Raw genomic sequence first — 21,242 nt, forward strand, 5'->3', positions numbered from 1 at the left:
CACTGATCGTGGAGGCCTCTGGCCGCACGGCTAAAGGCTATGCTAATTGGGAATTAGCAATTATAGTTAAGTGCGCACTTCACATTTCCCAAATGGATTCCCGTGGGTAAGCATGCCATATAGAGTGGTAGTGTAGCACCGTGGTTAGCACTGTTGCTTCACAGCACCAGGGACCTGGGTTCAATTCCGGGCTTGGTTCATGTAGTGATCTGTACATCTGTACATACATCTGCACATACACCAGGGACTGCAGCACAGATGTAACAGTCACAGCACCACTAGAGGGCAGCATCAGAGACGGGCATAAAGGGTCGAGCCCAAGGTAGGATCCGCCTCTTTGAGAAGCACAGAGCTAGGGAGCAGCAGCAGACAGAGACAGCTCAGCATAGGCAGTTTACCTTAGTTTCACTGGTCATACCTCTTGACTGTTTTACATCTAGTTGAGCTCTGGAAGCAGAACAAACCCTTTGAATAAAAAGCTTGTGTTAACTGTAAGTCTTCAGTCTTCATTCAGACTTAGAGAATAACATAGATCACTGTCCGTACGGAGTCGGCAGGATTTCCCCGTGTCTGTGTGGGTTTCCTCCGGTTGCTCCGGTTTCCTCCCACAAGTCCCGAAATATGTGCTGTTAGGTGAATTAAACATTCTGAATTCTCCTCCGTGTACCCAAACAGGTGCCGGAATGTGGCAATTAGGGGATTTTCACAGTAACTTCATTGCAGTGTTAATGTAAGCCTACTTGTGACAATAAAGATTATTCTGTAACATGTGTGGATTATCGCCTAGCATCACAATCGCACCATGTGTCTGGACACTGCAGGAAGCAACACCTGGACGCAGTGGCCATCATCAGAACACCCAGGGGCTGGGCCCCAGAACCAAGGATACTTCATGGTCGGAGATGGGCCATATGGGGTGCCGGGTAGGGCGTATGGCGATGTAGGGAGTATGGAGGAGAGAATGGGGCGGTGTGGGCGGTACTGCTGGACATGGGTGGGTTAGGGCACAGCATAATGCTGGGAGGGAGCGGTGCCAGGTGTGTTCTCTTGGAGGGGTGGGTCAAGGGTTCGGCATCAACTCACCTGAGTGGCTCGGTGGAGGTCATTGGCCTTCTTGCAGCACTGGGTGCCGATCTTCCTGGTCACGCTTCCTGAGCTGACTGTTGCTGCCACTTCTTCCCAAGCGGCACTGGCGGCCCTGTGGCTAACCCTCTGAGACCATCAGGGAATCAGGGCATCCCGTCTGGCCTCGACTGCTATAAGTAGTCTGCCCAGGTCAGCATCGGTAAATCATGGGGCTGGTCTTCTCGGAGGCATAGCTGCAAGCTGTGTGGTGCTGACTGTGCAGGAGCGGTTTAAGTGCTGCTCTCCCGTGTTAGTGGGGGGCTGGAGAGCGCGGTCCTGGTGAATCAGCCGGTGAGGCCATGATTTGCAACGTGAAGCCCGAGGGGCCTCGTTAATGTTTTATCACGGTGAAGGCCTCTGCGGGCCGAGAAGCTTGCGGCACACTTGCAAACTTTTCCATTAAATCGTGCCAAATTTACTTTCAAAGTAAATGCTAATTTTATTTCCATCTCATGGGACTCCTACCTTCACCGAGAGAGCAGTGCAGATTGAATAGCAGCCACACTGATCAGCAACACACTGCAAATGTGTGCTGAACAATCCTGGTAAGGACTGGTCATTTCCATGAGTGAACCAGATGGGTTTTTACAACAATTGACAATGGACTTTTAATTCCAAATTTTTTATTGAATTCAAATTTCACCATCTGCCGTGGCAGGATTCGAATCCAGTACCCAGAGCATTATCCTGGGTCTCTGCATTACTAGTCCAGTGACAACACCATTACGCCACCACCTTCCCACTACCTCCAAATTGAAATGCTACATGTCTAACTGACAGGGCAGCACGGTAGCATAGTGGTTAGCACAATTGCTTCACAGCTCTAGGGTCCCAGGTTTGATTCCCGGCCTGGGTCACTGTCTGTGCGGAGTCAGCACGTTCTCCCCGTGGCTGCCTCCGGGTGCTCCGGTTTCCTCCCACAGTCCAAAGATGTGCAGGTTAGGTGGATTGGTCATGCTAAATTGCCCATAGTGTCCAAAATTGCCCTTAATGTTAGGTGGGGTTACTGGGTTATGGAGATAGGGTGGAGGTGTGGGCTTGGGTAGGGCGCTCTTTCCAAGAGCCGATGCAGACTCTATGGGCCGAATGGCCTCCTTCTGCACTGTAAATTCTACGAAATCTATGACAACGGTCCCAGTGGTCTAGACTTGAGTGACTGAACTAGAATGGAGACTTGAACCTGCCACTATCAAGCAGGGAAGTCAGATCATAAGGTATTTTGCCATTCTAATAAGAGGCTGTTACGAGTTAGGTTCTGAAGAAGGACCTGTGCCTGGAATGTTAACTTGTCTGTTCTTTTCATAGATACTGTCTGACCTTCTGAACATGTCCATAGAATAGAATCCCGACAGTGCAGAAGGAAGTTCAGCCCATCGAGCCTGCGCGGACCATCCGAAGGAACACCCTAACAAGGTCACTCTCCTGTTTGATTCCCATAACCCCACCTAACCTTATTTAAATTAATTTGTAAGGGATGTGGGCGTCTCTGGATAGGCCAGCATTTGTTGCCCATCCCTAATTGCCCTTGAGAAGGCGGTGGTGAGCTGTCTTCTTGAACCGCTGCAGTCCATGTGGCGTAGGTAAACCCACAGTGCTGTCAGGGAGATAGTTCCAGGATTTTGACCGAGGAACTTTGAAGGAACAGCGATATATTTCCAAGTCAGGATGCTAAGTGTCTTGGAGGGGGACCCCCAGGTGTTGGGGTTCCCAGATATCTGCTGCCCTTGTCCTTCTAGATGGTAGAGGTTGTGGGTTTGGAAGGTGCTGCCTAAAGAGCCTTGGTAAGCTCCTGCAGTGCATCTTGTCGATGGTGCACACGGCTGCCACTGTTCGTCGATAGTGAAGGGAACAGATGTGTGACAGAGACCATCCTATCCGGCTGCATCACAGCCTGGTATGGCAACTGCTCAGTCCAAGATCGCAAGAAACTGCAGAGTGTGGTGAACTTAGCCCAACGCATCACACAAGCTTGCCACCCCCACATTGATTTTATACACACCTCCCGCTGCCTCGGGAAGGTAGACAGCATTATCAGAGACCCCTCCCACCCAGGCTTTGCCTTCTTCCAGACCCTTCCATCAGGCAGAAGGTACAGAAGTCTGAAGACCCGCACATCCAGACATAAGAACAGCTTCTACCCCACAGCTACAAGACTCCTCAACGACTCCCCCTCGGACTGATCTGTTCCCTGTAAGAACACTATTCACGATGCCCTATGCTGCTCCTGCTCATGTATTTGCTTTGTTTGGCCCCTTGTTCCGCACTGTAACCAATCACTGTTTGTCGATGTACCATTTGTCAATGTTCTCTGTTGATTATTCTTTTGTCTACTATGTACGTACATTGTACTTCAGTACATGTGACAATAAATCAAATCAAATCAATCAATCAATCAATTAATGTTTGTGGAAGGGGTGCCAATCAAGCGGGCTGATTTTTCTTGGATGGTGTCGAGCTTCTTGAGTGTTATTGGAACTGCACACATCCAGGCAAGTGGAGAGTATTCCATTGCACTCCTGACTTGTGCCTTGTAAGTGATGGACAGACATTGGGGAGTCAGGAGGTAACCTCCTCACCACAGGATTCCTAGCTTCTGACCTGCTCTTGTAGCCACAGTAGTCCAGTTCAGTTTCTGGTCAATGGTAACCCCTAGGATATGGATAGTGGCAGATTCAATGATGGTAATGCCATGGAATTTCAAGGATGATAGTTTGATTCTCTCTTACTGGAGATGGCCATTTCCTGGCACTTGTGTGGCGCAAATGTTACTTGCCACTTGTCAGCAGCCCAAGCCTGGATATAGTTCAGGTCTTGCTGCATTTCCATGTGGACTGCTTCAGTGTCTGAGGAGTTGCGAATGGTGCTGAACATTGTGCAATCATCAGTGAACATCCCCACATCTGACCTTATGTTGGAAGGAAGGTCATTGGTGAAGCAGCTAAAGATGGCTGGGCCTAGGACACTACCCTGAGGAACTCCTGCAGTGATGTCCTGGGACTGAGATTACTGACCTCCAACCACGACATCCATCTTTAAGCTAGGTATGACTCAAACTAGTGCAGAGTTTTCCCCGATTCCCATTGACTCCAGTTTTGTTAAGGCTCCTTGGTGCCGTACGCGATTAAATTCTGCCTTCGTGCCAAGGGCAGTCATTCTCACCTCACCTTTGGCATTCAGTTCTTTTGTCCATGTGTGAACCAAGGCTGTAATGAGGTCAGGAGCTGAGTGACCCTGGCAGAACCCAAACTGTATGTCAGTTAGCAGATTATTGCTGAGTAAGTGCTGCTTGATAGCACTATTGAAGACCCCGTCCATCACTTTACTGATGATTGACAATTGGCCGAGTTAGAAATTTGAAACTAACCCTTTTGAGGTAAAAAGAGAGTGCTTCAGAAAACACAATGCTACAGTAGCGTCAACAGTTTCCGTTTTTACATAGAGACAGCACAGAAACAGGCCATTCAGCCCAACTGGTCTCTATTGGTGTATATGATCCTCAGAGGTTCCTGCCAGCCCTTTTCATCAACACTTCAGCAATTCCTTCTATTCCCTTCTCCTTTGTGGTCTTAACAAGCTTCCCTTTAAATGCGTATATCTTTAAACACACCGATGAATTAAATTTTCATTTTGTAATATTTGTTTTATAAATTTCGAATCCCCGATTAATTTCTTTCCAATTAAGGGGCAATTTAGCATGGCCAATCCACCTAGCCTGCTCAACTTTGGGTTGTGGGGGCGAAACCCATGCAAACATAGGAGAATGTGGAAACTCCACACGGACAGTGACCCAGGGCCGGGATCGAACCTGGGACCTCGGCGCCGTGAGACAGCAGTGCTAACCACTGTGCCACGGTGCTGCCCTTGAATCTTTCATTAATATATATTCATTCAATAGAAAATAACAAATTGTTTGTTAAAGATGTCTGTCAGTCTCGGTATCTCATTAATAGTCACTTGGTAGAAAAGAGTATGAGCATTGTAGAGAAATGAGACAAATTCTGACACCATGGCCCTGCGTCGGATATGGTGAGGCATTAAAATGTCGGCCAACTTCAGAGGGACTTGAAGATCCCAAAGGCAGGAGGGGCTGAAAGATTCCTGTCCAGGACTCATTTTCCAGCAGTTTCTCATTATTATGTATCTGAGAATACATTCCTGCTGGTTCTGCGTCACATGATCTGTAGTGAAGTCAGCAGAGTGAGTGGGCTTTGCGCAGATCACCATCTTGATTGTGTAAGTAACACCCTTAATAAACCTCTCAGCGTGTTTTACAAGAATCACGAGTGTGAGCACCTCCATACCATTTCTCTATGTGGCGACAAAGAAATATAACACTCATTAACACAAACCAAATGCTTCTTATGACTAATGTTCACCAGTGCATTTTATAAACACATCTTTGCCAATATGTGTGGGATATTTGAGGAAAGACAGAGAGCAGGGTGTGCTTTTGTTTGGTTTCAGATTGATGGGGATAGGACTGGCCACTGACACGGCAAAGATACAAAATGACAGGCAGGAAAAGACTAGCTGGGGCATTCAGCCTCTCCCACACTAATGATGGGTGGAGTATTACTGTGACTAGGTCCATCTTACCAACCCGCTACAGACATGGACTCCCCTTGGAGAGGCAAAGTGCCAAGGAAAAATTTAGCTGTGACACCATGAGGAGCTGCTAAGTGATGGTCAACCAATTTCTAACACTGTAGGAGGCAGAGTCAGAGGGTGATTTTTTTTTAACCTTTAGAGCACCCAATTAACAATTAAGGGGCAATTTAGCATGACCAGTCCACCTACCCTGCACAACTTTGTGTTTTGGGGGTGAGACCCGCGCACACACGGGGAGAATGTGCAAACTTCACGTGGACAGTGACCCGGGGTCGGGATTGAACCCGGGTCCTCAGCGCCGTGAGGCAAGTCATAGGGTGATTAATCCGCATTCTCCTCAAGTACTTGTGTAAAATAATATTGACCAAGGTTTCAGTGCCTTCATTCTGCCCTCTGAACAGGAATGATGTGCAATACCATTAGAAATTTTAAAAAGCACAGGCTTCTGGTGGCAGCATGTAGAAGGAGGCAAGGTAACTCCCGCCAGAGTCCTCAGTTTTTGGTTCTTTTAGCCCAAGGGGCTAATTTGTGGACAGACCCATCCCATTTGATTGACTTTTACAAGAAGATGTCAAAGACTGCAAAAAAGAATACTTGAAGAGAGGCAGCACGGTGGTGCAGTGGTTAGCACGTCTGCTTCACATTGCAAAGGACCCTGGTTTGATCCCAGCCCTGAATCACTGTCCATGTGGAGTTTGCACATTCTCCCCGTGTCTGTGTGGATCTCACCCCCACAACCCAAAGATGAGCAGGGTAGGTGGATTGGCCTCGCTAAATTGCCCCTTAATTGGAAAAAAAGAATACTGGAAAGAAGGTTATGAGCGGTAGCCCTTCAGAAGAGTTGGGGAAGGTGCGGAGTCCATTGGGAACAAAATGGCGGAGGCAAGCCAGTTGGATGGGGCTGCACCTATTATGGTGGATAAGCTGACGGAGGTAATAGCGACCAAATTTGAAAGCCAATTCAGCAAGTATTTTGAGAGGCAAGGGAGGTGATGGAGACCCTCAAAAAGTCGGTGGAGGACACATTGGGCACAATAAAGGAGGCATTGGAAAAGATCTCTGAGCATGGTAAGGTGCTGAAGGGGTGGAGGAGGTCCTGTCATGACACAGTGACCAGATAGCCTCACTGGAAGCTGAGCTGTTGATGATGGAAAACAGGGACAATGGCCTGAAGGCTAAGGTCGAGGACCTGGAGAATAGGTCAAGGAGGCAGATCCTCAGAATCATAGGGTTGCCAGAGGGGGTGGAGGGCCCGAAGCTGACTGAGTACTTTACTGCAGGTTCCACCCCCCCCCCCCCCCCCCACCCCCACCCCCCACCCCCGTCGAGTGGACAAGGCCCACCAGTCGCTCCAGGTGAAGCCACGGGCAAATAAGCCACCATGAGCGGTGATAGTGTGCTTTCACAGCTATCGGACAAAGGGGTGGGTCCTGAATTGGGCCAAAGAAAATCGCAAGGTGCAGTGGGAAGGCATAAATATTCGAATATACCAAGATGTCGCGGCAGAGTTGGCAAAGAGGCGTGCGGCCATCAACAGGGCAAAGTCAGCTTTGTATAAGAGTAGTGTGTGTTTTGGTGTGGTATACCGGGCGAGGCTGAGGGTCACGCATAGTTGCAGAGATCATTTTTTCGAGATAGCGGAGAAAGTGGAGGCTTTCATTAAAGCACAAAGACTTGGACTGAACTGAGGGTATTTGAATGGAACGCTTATGGTGGTTGAAACAGGACTGTTTGGGGATGTTGAATAGTTTTTCCTTTTTGTATCTAGGTATGGCTAATTGAAATTTATAATCTTGTATTGAGGGGTATATGTTTTTAGGGGAGGACGAAGGGGATATGAATTAGGTTATGAATCAGAGTAGTATATGACCCAAAATGGAGGATGGAGATGTTAATGGATTTGGGTTTTGGTTATTCCTTTGCAGAGGGAGGGGCAGGAGAGTTTTGTTTCTTTCCTGTTACTCATTTGAGGTGGGCCCTGGCGGGGGTTAACTAGTGAATGGAAGTGAGGTGGGGGAAGGGGCTGCGGCCTGTTAGACCAAAATTTACAAACCAACAGATGAAAATGTTTTTCTGTTTGTTTCGATTGGTAATAGCGACATACCACTGCTGTGATAATTGGCTTTCTTCACATTCTGTGAAAGATTACAGCAGCAGTATAAATGGGGATTTCATTGAGCCTAAAAAGGCATGTCCCACGGGCACTGTCAAATCATGAAATTAGCACTCATGCCAAATGTGACGGTATGCAACTCAAGTGTAATTCACTTGTCTTTAGAATGATTTATTACACATACTGTGGTTCAGACAAAAGAGGTTTAGAGCAATGTTTGAAGGGGTTTTGCTTCTACTCACAGTAGAGACAAAGGATAACCAGGTTGCCAAGCCGTAAGTTACAGAACCAGTTGTCAGAGTTTATTTACAGAGGTGTTGATTTCTCACAGTCTAAGATGGGAGAGAGGAAAAATCTTCCAAATGCCTTTGGTGATGTCATCACATAATCATGTGACACATTACACAGAGAGGCATTGGTTACAGTACATAATATTCAGTCAATCCAGATTGCTTTGGATGGTGTGTTGTTGAGAAGAGGCGCTCTCCAGAAGAGATCCTGAAAGCAAGGCTCTCTTTTGAAAACAAATAGACCTTCCTCTTCAAACAAAAGGTTCATTCACTCTTTGGCTGCGATCCTCCGGCCACGCTACGCCAGAAAAGCATCTCGCTGTGGCACAGCGTGGCCTGTGAAAGCCCCTGCCGGGTCGGAGAATCGCCGGGGATCGGCGAGAATCCCGCCCCTCCGGCTGCCGAATTCTCCAGCCCCCCAAAAATCACGCTGACGCGAATCGCGCCGCCCGCCTCGGAGAATGTCGAGGACCGGCGCGACGCTATGGGCCCTGGAGCCGCTCGAATTCTCCTGGCCGGATGGGCCGAAGTCCACGGGTCACGCCGGCATAAATTAAACCTTCTATTTAACGGCGTCAACCAGTTGTGTGGAGTGGGGGTTGTAGGGTGGGGGGGGGGTGGAGTTGGGAGTGTGGAGTGGGGGGGGGGGTGGAGTGAAGGTGTGGAGTGGGGGGGGGTGGAGTGGAGGTGTGGAGTGGGGGGGGTGGAGTGGGGTGGTGGAGTTGGGGGGGTGGAGTGGGGGTGTGTGGAGTGGGGGGGTGGAGTGGGGGTGTGGAGTGGGGGGGGTGGTGTGGGGGTGTGTGGAGTGGAGGTGTGGAGTGGGGGGGGTGGAGTGGGGGTGTGTGGAGTGGGGGGGTGGAGTGGGGGGGTGGAGTGGGGGGGGTGGTGTGGGGGTGTGTGGAGTGGGGCGTTGTGGAGTGGGGGAGAGTGTGGACTGGGGGGTGGAGTGGGGGTGTGTGGTGTGGAGTGGGGGGGTGGAGTGAGGGTGTGTGGAGGGGGGGGTGGAAGGGGAGGTGGAGAGGTGGAGAGGGAGTGCCGGGGAGAAGGGGAGAGGGAGTGCCGGGGAGGGGGGGAGGGGGAGTGCCGGGGAGGGGGGGTGGGCGAGTGCCGGGGAGGGGGGGTGGGCGAGTGCCGGGGAGGGGGGGGCGAGAGCTGGGGAGGGGGACGAGTGCCGGGTTGGGGGGGGGCAAGTCCCAGGGAGTGGGGGGCGAGTGCCGGGGAGGAGAGGGCACGACCCGGGGAGGGGGGGGTGAGTGCCGGGGAGTAGCGGTCGAGTGCCGGGGAGGAGAGGGCGAGTGCCGGGAGGGAGGGGTGGGTTTGGGGGGGGTGTTGTCCGCCTGGCCAGGTGCCAGCTTCCAACAGTCACAACCATGCAGCCCATGCCACCTGGCTGCGGGGGGGGGGGGGGGGTACGGGCAATGATGTCATGTCGTCTCCCCCCACCCCACCCCACCCCCTGCAGGCCGTTATGTTTGGGCATCACCCAGCGATACTGGCCCCCGTGGCAGGAGCCGCACTTCTATAGCCCTGGGAGCAGGAGCAGGAGCGTGCCAGGGAGGCAGCACAGGCTGCCGCAGAGGAGCGTGCCGCAGGGAGGCAGGTGGCAGTCGCCCTGGCTGGAGGGCCGCCCGCACGACAGGACGAGGAGGAGGAGGAGGTGGTGGTGCCACGGCGACGGAGATGCCGATGAGGCCCCGCTCGTCGTACCAGGACCTCACGGACCGGGCATGCAGGAGGAGTCTCCGTATGAGCCAGGAAAGCGTCGCCCATATCTGCCACCTGATGGTACACCTGGCACCGCGTGGCACTGGGGGAGGACACCCTCTCCTCGTGGCCATCAAGGTTACGGTGGCCCTGAACTTCTATGCCACAGGGTCATTCCAGGTGCCAAGTGGGGACCTGTCCGGCATCTCGCAGGCATCGGTGCACCCGATATGCCATGGCTCACCGCTACATCCAGTTCCCTGTGGACCGGGCCAGCCAGGATGCCTGGGCAGCGGGCTTCGCTGTGGTGGCCGGGATGCCCATGATCCAGGGCGCGATTGATGGGATACATGATGCCGTCCGGCCACCTGCGGATAACAGGGCCATGTTCACGAATCGGAAGGGGACCTATTTCATGAACATTCAGGTGGTCTGTGACCACCTCATGAGGATCCTGCACGTCTGCGCTAAGTACCCGGGCAGTGTACAGGACCTATTCGTATTGGCGGAATCTTTCATCCCCACCATGTTCGAGGGACGCCCCCCCTTCAGCTGAGGGGCTGGTTGCTGGGAGACAGGGGTTACCCGTTGCGGTCGTGGCTTATGACGCCTATACGGAGGCCATAGACTGACACGGAGAACCGCTACAACGATGCCCATGCAGCGACCAGGGGTGTGGTCGAGAGGTGCTTTGGGCTGCTGAAGATGCGCTTCAGGTGCTTGGGCCACTCTGGAGGGGCCCTCCAGTACCCGTCAGATAGGGTCGGCCGCATCATTGTGATCTGCTGCGTCCTGCACAACATAGCCCAGCAGAGGGGCGATGTGCTGCAGGCAGAGGAGGGGGAGGGGAGGAGCAGCAAGATGAGGCGCAGACCTCCCCAGATGAGGAGGATGAGGGCAATGGTCAGGACAGACGGGCTGGACATGGACGGGAGGCGCCCACCATTACCACCTGGGTCAGCGGGCACGGGACAGGCTGATAGCCGCCCGGTTCAGGGACTAGAGGGGGGCGTGGGAATGGCCGAGTATGGGCACAGACTGCACACCATGGCACCAGCTGACCTACCACCCTCACCCCACCCACCCACCCACCACCAACCACCCTCACCCCCCACCCACCCCCCACCAACCACCCTCACCCCACCCGCATGCACACCACCCCTCCATTGCACATCCACCTGCAGCTCACATGGCCACCGGTGGAAGCGTGTCTATTGCAGGCCATGGAGGATGATGACAACCCGCTCTGGGATGAGCTCTGGGCTTTACATCGTCGGACAATGTATGACCCATGGCCACAGTACCACCCTCCACCCGGACAGTCCCTGCATGCGGCCGTGCACTGCAGCGCATGGTCCCGTCGTCTGCCCGGGGGGATGGCGAGGGCGACCTGGGGGGAGGGGGGCACACTCACCTGAGGCCAACGTTCTATTACCCCTCACATACACACACGGGCGCTCGCCTCACACCACACCCCCGCCGCATCGGACAGAGCACAAAGGCAGCTTCTGTAGGTGTGAAAGTGATTTTAATAACAAACAGTTCATACACATGCCCTAGCCCCTATAACTAATCTATGCCTTGCACCCGCGCCAACTTACTCAGTGTCTAGTTTTTTGGCCTTACGGGCCCTATGACTACGTCTAGGTGTTTCCCCAGACGGTACAGCAGAACTGGAGGTGGACTCCTGTGATTCCTGCCCTGATACTAGGGACCCCTTTGGCGGCCGTTTCCTGGGGCAGCCCGGCCTAGATGGGCCAGGCTGCAGCTCGGGCGACTGGGATGGCGAGCTGCCAGCCTGCCCAGCCCGTTGCCCACCAGATGCACCTGGGACGGATGGAAGGGGGGGGTCTGAGGTGTCGCGGTGTTCCGGGGTCTCCCCTACAGGGGGACCCGGGATGGGCCCCAGCACCTCCTCCTCCCTCGGGGTGCCTGATGGCCCCCGGGGCCTCTATATGGGTCGGGGATGCGAACGGACCAACCATCCGACGCACCCCCGGAACCTGGCGCTGCCAGTCCTTGAGGCCCGTGCTGGTATCAACAAGGGTCTGCAAGTTTGCAGCCATGGAGCTCAGGGAGTTGGCCATCCCTGTCTGTGTCTGGGCGATGCCAGCCAGCACCTGGACAATGGCGCCGATGCCCTCAGCGATGGCCTGCAGAGGCTGGGCCATTGGCCGTTGTGACTGGGCCACGGTGTTGAGCGTCTCTGCGATCTGCTGCTGGCTTTGGCTCATGGCGTCCTGTGAGAGGGCAGCCATGTCCTGGGCCACACACGCCGCCTGCACGGAAAGCCCCAGGCCTTGCATACTGCTACCCCTGTCTGACACTGTCACCCCCATTCCCTCCACCGTGGACGCCACCCTTGCGGTTTCGGCCTGGGTGGCACATATGACCGGCACCACACCCTGCTCCTGCACGCGAGTGAACTCCTCCACCTTCGTCTGCAGCTGCCGCAAGCCGTCCGTCACCCCCTTCGATTGTCCCTTGGTCCGTGACTGCATCGGGTCTATGGGTGGGTATGGTAACTCCAGGAACCCGGGAATTGTCTGGGCGGCAGATGGTAGCTCGCACCGGGATGCCCTCCAACCGCCCGGCCTCTCGGCTGCTCCTGCCTCCACTGCTGTACCGGGACGGCTGTGTTGTGCGCACCAGTTAGTGTACCAGATGCCTCATCGCTAAAGTGCCCAACCGAGGTGAGTGTCTCTGCGATGGTGGAGGGTGTAGGAGACAGCAGTGGCGTTGTGTCGTGCTCCTCATCCAACCCGAAGTCCAGGGTCCCCTGGAGTGGTGGTTCTTGTCCATCCGTCCCCTGTGTGTCAGTGTCGTGTGCGTCAGTGTCCTGTGCGTCAGTGTCCTGGGTAGGTGTGTCCTGGGTAGGTGTGTCCTGGGTAGGGGTGGCCTGGGTAGGTGTGTCCTGGGTAGGTGTGTCTGGGGTAGGAGTGTCCTGGGTAGGGGTGTCCTGGGTCGGCTGCGATGGGGGCCTGTTCCTATGGCTGCCCCCTTCGTAGCTGGGTCTGGTCCACCGGCGTTGCCGCACTCGCACGAGATGGGGGCGTCAACTCCCTGGTGCTCCGGGTCTGTCCCTGGCTCATGGCCGCCCTGGATCATCCTGGGAGCGTCGTATGCCTGATGGGCCGGGTCTGTCCCTGGCTCGTGGCCACCCTGGATGGTCCTGGGGGGCGGTCGGCATCCGCGAGGACGGGTGCGTCGATGTTTGGTCCTGCAATACACAATACTGCATGCATGGTTCGACATGCAGACGGGGATAGGGGGCAAGGGGGATATGGGGGATATGGGGGAAGGGGGTTATGGGGGATATGGGGGAAGGGGGATATGGGGAAGAGGGATATGGGCGAAGGGTATATGGGGGACATGGGGATATGGGGGAAGAGGGATACGGGGGATATAGGGGAAGGGGGATATGGAGGAAGGAGGATATGGGGGAAGGGGATATGGGGGAAGAGGGATATGGGGGATATGGGGAAGGGGGATATGGGGGAAGAGGGATATGGGGAAGGGGATATGGGGGAAGGGGGAAATGGGGGCAGGGGGATATGGGGAAGAGGGATATGGGGGAAGGGGGATATGGGGGAAGGGAGAAATGGGGGAAGGGGGAAATGGGGGAAGGGGGATTTGGGGGATATGGGTGAAGGGGGATATGGGGGAAGGGGAAATGGGGGAAGGGGGATTTGGGGGATATGGGGGAAGAGGGATATGGGGGATATGGGGGAAGGGGGAAATGGGGGAAGGGGATATGGGGGAAGGGGGAAATGGGGGAAGGGAGATTTGGGGCATGTGGAATATGGGGGAAATGGGGAAGGAGATATGGGGAAGGGGGATATGGGGGAAGGGGGATATGGGGGTTATGGGGGAAGGGGGTATGAGAGATATGGGGTATATGCGGAAGGGGATATGGGGGATATGGGGGAAGGAGAAAAGGGGGGCAGGCCATGGGGGGGTCTCACTTGGTGGTGCACCCCCGACCTCTGCATCCGCAACCTCCCGGTCCTCGGGTCTGCCTGTGGGTTCCAGGGCCCTATCCTCATGGATGGTGAGTGGTCACAGTTCAGGTGGACCCCCTCTGGTCCTCTCATGCTCCCGCTTGTTGTGAGCGCACTTCTCCTGTGGGGGGGGGCAGGTGGGTGGCAGGGATAAAGGTCAACAGTGTTAGGCAGACATATATATGCGGACCAGCGGTTGTGTGTATGTTGGCAGAGGTTCACAACCCATCCTGCCACTGCAGCCTGCATGGATGGGTGCAGCCAGGTCGATGGCACCTAGGGCTGTGCCGCACATAGGAGGTCGGGGGGCTACTCACCCTGGCTGCCCTGACAAGGTCACTGATCTTCTTGTGACACTGGACGCCTGTCCCTGCTGTCACGGCCACGGCGCTGACGGCCTCTGCCACCTCCCTCCACAGGCGCCGGCTGAGGCTTGGTGCGACCCTGCGGCCGTGTCCGGGATACGGGCCTCCCTCCTCTGCTCCACTGCGTCCAGGAGCGCCTCGATATCCCGCTCCTGGGACCTCGGCACTGCGCTGTGGGCGGCCATTTTGACGGGTCTCCGGGGTGGGGGGGTGGGGGGGGGAGGGGGGGGCGGCGTCTTTTGTGCTGCGACGCCGCACGCGTCCATGACGGGTGACGCCGTCGCGAATGACGTCACGCCGTTGCTAGCCCATTCCGGGCCGGAGAATTCCCGACGTTTCGGGGGGGCTGACGCCGGAGTGATTCGCGCCGTTTTTGCCGCCGGGTTCCGGCCATCGCGCCGATTATCGGAGAATCCCACCCCCCCGTTCCCGGGATCTACCTGGCTCGCAACGCCGCGTGAGATTCAATGCAGACGTAGCAAGGGGAATCCCGCCCGCTTTCACAAATCAGCATATTAGAGTGGGCCGGGGGTCTCTCCCATGTTGCGTTCGGGCTGGGGAAGTTGGGGATCAGGATGCTCCCCATTGTAAAAACCGGGGCTAAATGCGGCCTCGGCTGCGCGTTTCCCGTTCAGGCCCCTTATTCAAAGCGAGTCGAGTTGAATAGCCATGTGTTTCTCAGCACTGCGAGTGCGGCTAAAAGCACTCGCTCGGGGACTTTGTTCCCTTTTGGGATGATCGCGCCCTTCATATTGAACAAAAAAGGGCCACACCAAGTTCTGCATTGAATGAATGAAACTCTCCGTACTCACCAATAAATTTGCTTCTGAAAGCTATCATTTTACTCGTGTAAGAAACCTGTAATATCTCCCCGAGGTAGAAGTAATCATCATTTTCAACTGTGCTTCGTTGATGCTTTTTAAAACCATGTATCCAGGAACGGGAGAGGTTAAGTTGATCAAAAGAAAATAATCACTGTCATTACAGAAACAGAGGTTTAAGAAATCCACATTACTGGATGATGCTGCCCTCATAAACTGGAGAAATGTCAGTTTAACTAACTAAGAAGTTTGGTTAAACTTAAAACAAGCCTTAAATAAAGTAAACTCTATTTTCTCTGTACTGTTCTCAGTTATGGCAGCAGTATAGCACTCAAATCTGACTCACTTTCTCCACGTTATAAAGTAGAGGGAGCACAATCAACCAGGACTCCAGTCACCTATAAGGTAGTACATGCAAAGATGTCAGTTGGGGACAGATTCTGAATCAGCTGCTGCATCCTTTCAATACTCTGCCCACAACACCAACACATGGCTAAGATGTTTGACAACACTTATTGAGTACAAAATTCCCTTGATTTTGGTCACAATGGTTACACCAGGATCATGCTAAAGGTTATCCTGGAGAACTGAACTGGACTAGCCATGGTAATACTGTGGCTACCAGGGCTGGTCAAAGGCTAGGAATTCTAGGAAGTAAGTCACCTCCTGAACCACACCCCCGCCCCAAAGCCTGTCCACCATCTAATAGGCATGATGCACGATCAATGACCACTAAAGCAAGGTTGTAGTCCAACTGAAGGCTTTAATAAGCTAGATGTTTCCCCCAGCAGCTCAGGGACAGAATGAAGGCTGCTGGGGTGGCACGGGCTCTTATAACCCACCTAGCAGGGCAGAGCTACCATACATCTTAACCAATAGAAAGCATACAGTTTCCACCAATGGTGCTCCAGCATACCATGTACCGTAATACCTCTACTACCACATTCACCCCCTGTTAAAAAAGAGTCCAGCGGGCGTGGTGACCTGATACTACAAACATGGCAACGTGGTAGAATTAGTTATGGAGGTACCGTAATACCTCCGTACAGCGTTTTGTAACTATTTACAATTCTAATAACTATTTACAATTGATGATTTAAATTTACAGTTTACAATTTAAAATGAAGCAATCAGTCAATCGGGGGCCCTGGTCGTCCTCTGTGATTTTCGGAGCTTCCATGGCGACTCCGGTGGAGGCTCGGGCATCTGTGACTCCAGGAGCGTGGCTTCGATCTCCATGGCAGCTTCGACACCCGTAGACGGCGCTGGTGGAGAAAACGGTTGACCTGGGGAGGGAGCGCCTGCGGGGTGCATCGGTGGGTGGGGGGGGCCTAGACGGGGCCGGCGGAAGGACCGATCCTCCTGTAAGCTGCCCTGGTGGAGGGGAGGGTGGGACTGGTGGCTGGGGTGTGCATGGGGCTCCGGCGGGCGCCAGGTCTCGTAGGGAGACCGTTTCTTGTCGGCCGTCGGGGTACGCCACGTAGGCGTTCTGGGGGTTAGCGTGTAGAAGATGGACCCTCTCGACCAACAGGTCCGACTTGTGCGCCCACAAGTGTTTTCGGAGCAGGATGGGTCTGGGTGCTGCCAGCCAGGTCGGGAGCGAGATCCCAGAGGCGGACTTCCAGGGGAAGACAAGGAGATGTTTGTGAGGTGTCTGGTTGGTGGTGGTACAAAGCAGTGACCGGATGGAGTGGAGGGCATCCGGGAGGACTTCCTGCCAGCGGGAGACTGGGAAATTCCTGGAACGTAGGGCCAGTAGGACGGTGTTCCAGACCGTTCCATTCTCCCTCTCTACCTGTCCGTTACCCCGGGGGTTGTATCTGGTCGTCCTGTTCGAGGCGATGCCCTTGCTGAGCAGGAATTGACGCAGTTCGTCGCTCATAAAGGAGGACCCCCTATCACTATGTATGTAAGCGGGGAACCCGAACAGTGCAAAGATGCTATGGAGGGCCATGATGACAGTGGTTGCGGTCATGTCGGGGCAGGGGGTGGCGAATGGGAACCGGGAGTACTCGTCAATCACGTTCAGGAAGTACGTGTTGCGGTCGGTGGAGTGGAGGGGGCCTTTGAAGTCCATGCTGAGGCGTTCAAAGGGACGGGACGCCTTTATGAGATGCGCTTTCACTGGCCGGTAGAAGTGCGGTTTGCACTCCGCGCAGATTTGGCAGTCCCTGGTGGCTGTCCTGACCTCCTCGATGGAGTAGGGCAGGTTGCGGGTCTTGATAAAATGGAAAAGCGAGTGACCCCCGGGTGGCAGAGGTCCTCGTGGAGGGCTCGGAGGCGGTCCACTTGTGCGGTGGCACATGTGCCGCGGGACAGGGCGTCAGGAGGCTCGTTTAGCTTCCCGGGACGATACAAGATCTCGTAGTTGTAGGTGGAAAGTTCGATCCTCCACCGCAAGATCTGATTGTTTTTTGCCCCGCTGTGCATTATCGAACATGAAAGCAACCGACCGTTGGTCAGTGAGTAGAGTGACTCTCCTGCCGGCCAGGTAATGCCTCCAATGTCGCACAGATTCTATTATGGACTGGGCCTCCTTTTCGACTGAGGAGTGGTGGTTTTCGGAAGCATGGAGGGTACGTGAGAAGAAGGCACGGGTCTACCCGCTTGGTTAAGGGCGGCCGCCAGAGCTACGTCAGATGCGTCACTCTCGATCTGGAAGGAGAGGGACTCGTCGATGGCGTGCACCGTGGCCTTTGCAATGTCTGCTTTGATGCGACTGAAGGCCTGGCGGGCCACTATCGACAGGGGAAAAGCTGTGGATTGGATCAGGGGACGAGCCTTGTCTGCATAGTTGGGGACCCACTGGGCGTAGTAACTGAGAAACCCTAGGCAGCGCTTCAGGGCCTTGGAGCAGTGAGGGAGGGGGAACTCCATAAGGGGGCGCATGCGTTCAGGGTCGGGGCCTATAACTCCATTTCGCACTACGTAGCCGAGGATGGCTAGGCGGTCGGTGCTAAACACGCATTTATCCTTGTATGTAAGGTTAAGGATTTTTGCGGTCTGGAAGAATTTTCGGAGGTTGGTGTCGTGGTCCTGCTGGTTGTGGCCGCAGATGGTGACATTATCGAGATACGGGAATGTTGCCCGTAAACCGTACCAGTCAACCATTTGGTCCATCTCGCGCTGGAAGACCGAGACCCTGTTGGTGAAACGAAGGGAACCCTTAAGAAGTGGTAGAGCCGCCCATCTGCCTTGAAGGCAATGTATTTGCGGTCACTAGTGCGGATGGGGAGCTGGTGGTAGGCGGACTTAAGATCCACCGTGGAGAAGACCTTGTAATGCGCGATCCTGTTTACCAGGTCGGATATGCGGGGCTGAGGGTACGCGTCCAGCTACGTAAACCTGTTGATGGTCTGACTGTAGTCGATGACCATCCTATGCTTCTCCCCGGTCTTTACCACCACTACTTGAGCTCTCCAGGGACTGTTACTGGCTTCAATGACCCCTTCCCTCAGTAGCCTTTCGACCTCTGACCCAATAAAGATCCGGTCCTGGGCACTGTACCGTCTGCTCCTGGTGGCGACGGGTTTGCAATCCGGGGTGAGGTTCGCAAACAGGGAAGGCGGGTCGACCTTAAGGGTCGCGAGGCCGCAGGCAGTGAGGGGGTGTATAGGGCCGCCTAATTTGAAGGTTAGACTTGAAGTCTAAACCTAGGAGTGTGTCCGCGCAGAGGTGGGGAAGGACGTAGAGAAGGAAATTTTTGAACTCCCTTCCCTGGACTGTGAGGTTTGCTACACAAAACCCCTTTATCTCCACTGAGTGGGAACGGGAGGCCAGGGAGATTTTTTGATTAATGGTGTGGACGAGGAGAGAACAGCACCTTACCGTGTCGGGGTGTATGAAGCTCTCCGTGCTCCCAGAGTGTATTAGGCACGACATCTCGTGCCCGTTGATAAATACAGTTGTTGTAGCAATTGAGAGTGTTCGAGGCCAGGACTGATCCAGAGTCACCGAGGCTAATCACAGCAGTTGAGTATTCTCTTCGGGCAGTGTGTGGTCAGCCGAGCTGGGGTCCTGGGGGTTCATCCAAGATGGCGGCTCCCATTGGTCGCACATGGCTGGGGGTGCACAAAATGGCAGCACCCATCCCTCTAACGTGTCGTCACGGGACAAGATGGCGACGCCCGGGTGCCACACGTGGCCCTGGAGTAGGAAGATGGCGGTGACCGCTGGCCGCACGGGGACCATGGAGACCGTGGCAACCGCACGGGCCTAGCATACCCCCACGAAATGGCCCTTTTTACCGTATCCCTTGCAGGTGGACGCGCGGGCCGAGCAGCGCTGGCGGGGGTGCTTGGCCTGCCCGCAAAAGTAGCAGCGGGGCCCCCCGGGGTTGCCAGGCCGCCTTGTAGCACAGGCTTGTGGGGGGATGGGGGATGTCTCGGGGTCGGCTGTGGAGGGGTTCCACGCTGCCCAGGGGGCTGCCGCGCGGTCAGGAACGTAAGCGCTTGCATTTCTAGAGGCCACATCCAGGGAGCCTGCAAGGGCCCATGCCTCCTTGAGACCTAGAGTGTCTTTTTCTAGCAGTCGCTGGCGGATTTGTGAGGATAGCATACCTGCCACGAAAGCGTCCCGGACCAAGAGTTCAGTATCTTCGCTCGCCGAAACTTGCGGGCAGCTGCAGTTTCTCCCCAACACTAGGAGTGCATGGTAGAATTCTTCCAGCGATTCCCCAGGGGTTTGTCGCCTCGTTGCTAGCAGGTGCCGGGCATAGACCTGGTTTACTGGCCGAATATAATGTCCTTTTAGCAGCTCTATTGCTGCATCGAAGTCTTCCGCTTCCTCGATGAGGGTGTAAATCTCCGGGCTCACCCTTGAGTGCAGGACTTGCATTTTCTGTTCTCCCATGGGTGTGTTTTCGGCCGTCCCGAGATAGCCTTTAAAGCACGCCAGCCAGTGCTTGAAGATTGCCGCTGAGTTCGCCGCATGGGGGCTGAGTTGCAGACACTCCGGCTTGATTCGGAGCTCCGTCCTTTTTTAAAAAACTAGCTTATTAAATTGATGCACGATCAATGACCACTAAAGCGAGGTTGTAGTCCAACTGAAGGCTTTAATAAGCTAGATGTTTCCCCCAGCAGCTCAGGTACAGAATGAAGGCTGCTGGGGCGGCGCGGGCTCTTATACCCCGCCTAGCAGGGCGGAGCTACCATACATCTTAACCAATAGAAAGCATACCGTTTCCACCAACAGTGCTCCTGCATACCAGGTACTGTAATACCTCTACTACCACAAGGCAAAAGACAGGAGTGTAATGGAATACTCTCCACTTGCCTGGATGAGTGCAGCTCCAACAACACTTAAGAAGCTCGACACCATCCAGGGCAAAGCAGCCCGCTTGATTGCTCCCCCTTTCACAAACATTCAAACCCTCCACCACTGACGAACAGTGTCAGCCGTGTGCACATCTATAAGATGCGCAGCAGTAACTCACCAGGGTTCCTTCGACAGCACCTTCCAAACCCACGGCTGTTACCATCTAGAAGGACAAGAGCAGATGATACCTGGGAACCCCACCACCTGGAGGTTCCCCTCCAAGTCATTCAGCATTCTAACTTAGAAATATATCGGCGTTCCTTCACTGTCAATTGGGAAAAATCCAGGAACTCCCTTCCTAACACCACAGTGGGTGTACCTACACCTCAGGGATCGCAGCGGTTCAAGAAGGCAGCTCACCACTGCCTTCGGATGGGCATCTCGGGATGGGCAATAAATGCTGGCCTAACCAGTGACGCCCACATCCCGTAAATTAATTTTAAAAACTGATCGCTCTGAAGGTTGCTGTATCATTGGGAGGCAACAACATTAGCTTGGGTTAGCACGATAGAATCATTGAATAGTACAACACAGAAGGAAACCATTCAGCCCATCAAGTCTGCGCCCATTATTACAAAGAACAATTAGTTATTCCCGTTCTCCCTGCTCTTATATTACAACTCTAAAAAATTTTTACTCCTTTATAAATTGATCCAATTCCCTTTTGGAAACTTCTGTTCAATCAATACCCTGTCCAGCAGCATATTCCAAATCCTAACCATTCACTGCATGAAGTTGTTTTTTCCTCATATTACAACACAGGCCTACTCAGAGGCACATTTGCAATAAAACACACCGCCCCTAGGCACAGGGGCCCAACCAATGGGGGAGGGGTACACTGGCCGGTGTGTGTGGACACCAATCAGAGCCTGATAAGTTTGCATTTTCTGATAGGCTCA

The 21,242-nt window shown here is 54.2% G+C and overlaps 1 long non-coding RNA gene across 2 annotated transcripts in view; it reads left to right on the plus strand.

Annotated features, from left to right (window-relative positions):
- The window catches only part of LOC140407823 (uncharacterized), a 128,680-nt gene that overhangs the window by 59,447 nt on the left and 47,991 nt on the right, over positions 1-21,242 (plus strand). The window contains exon 3 of one of the 2 annotated variants that reach the window (XR_011939827.1): positions 2,431-2,538. This is a non-coding gene — a long non-coding RNA (uncharacterized lncRNA). Of the gene's footprint in view, positions 1-2,430; positions 3,435-21,242 lie in introns of those variants that run through there. The other variant, XR_011939826.1, reaches the window with a different exon arrangement.

The sequence above is a fragment of the Scyliorhinus torazame genome, chromosome 2 (genome assembly GCF_047496885.1).
Source record: "Scyliorhinus torazame isolate Kashiwa2021f chromosome 2, sScyTor2.1, whole genome shotgun sequence".
In the NCBI taxonomy this organism is placed as follows: Eukaryota; Metazoa; Chordata; class Chondrichthyes; order Carcharhiniformes; family Scyliorhinidae; genus Scyliorhinus; species Scyliorhinus torazame.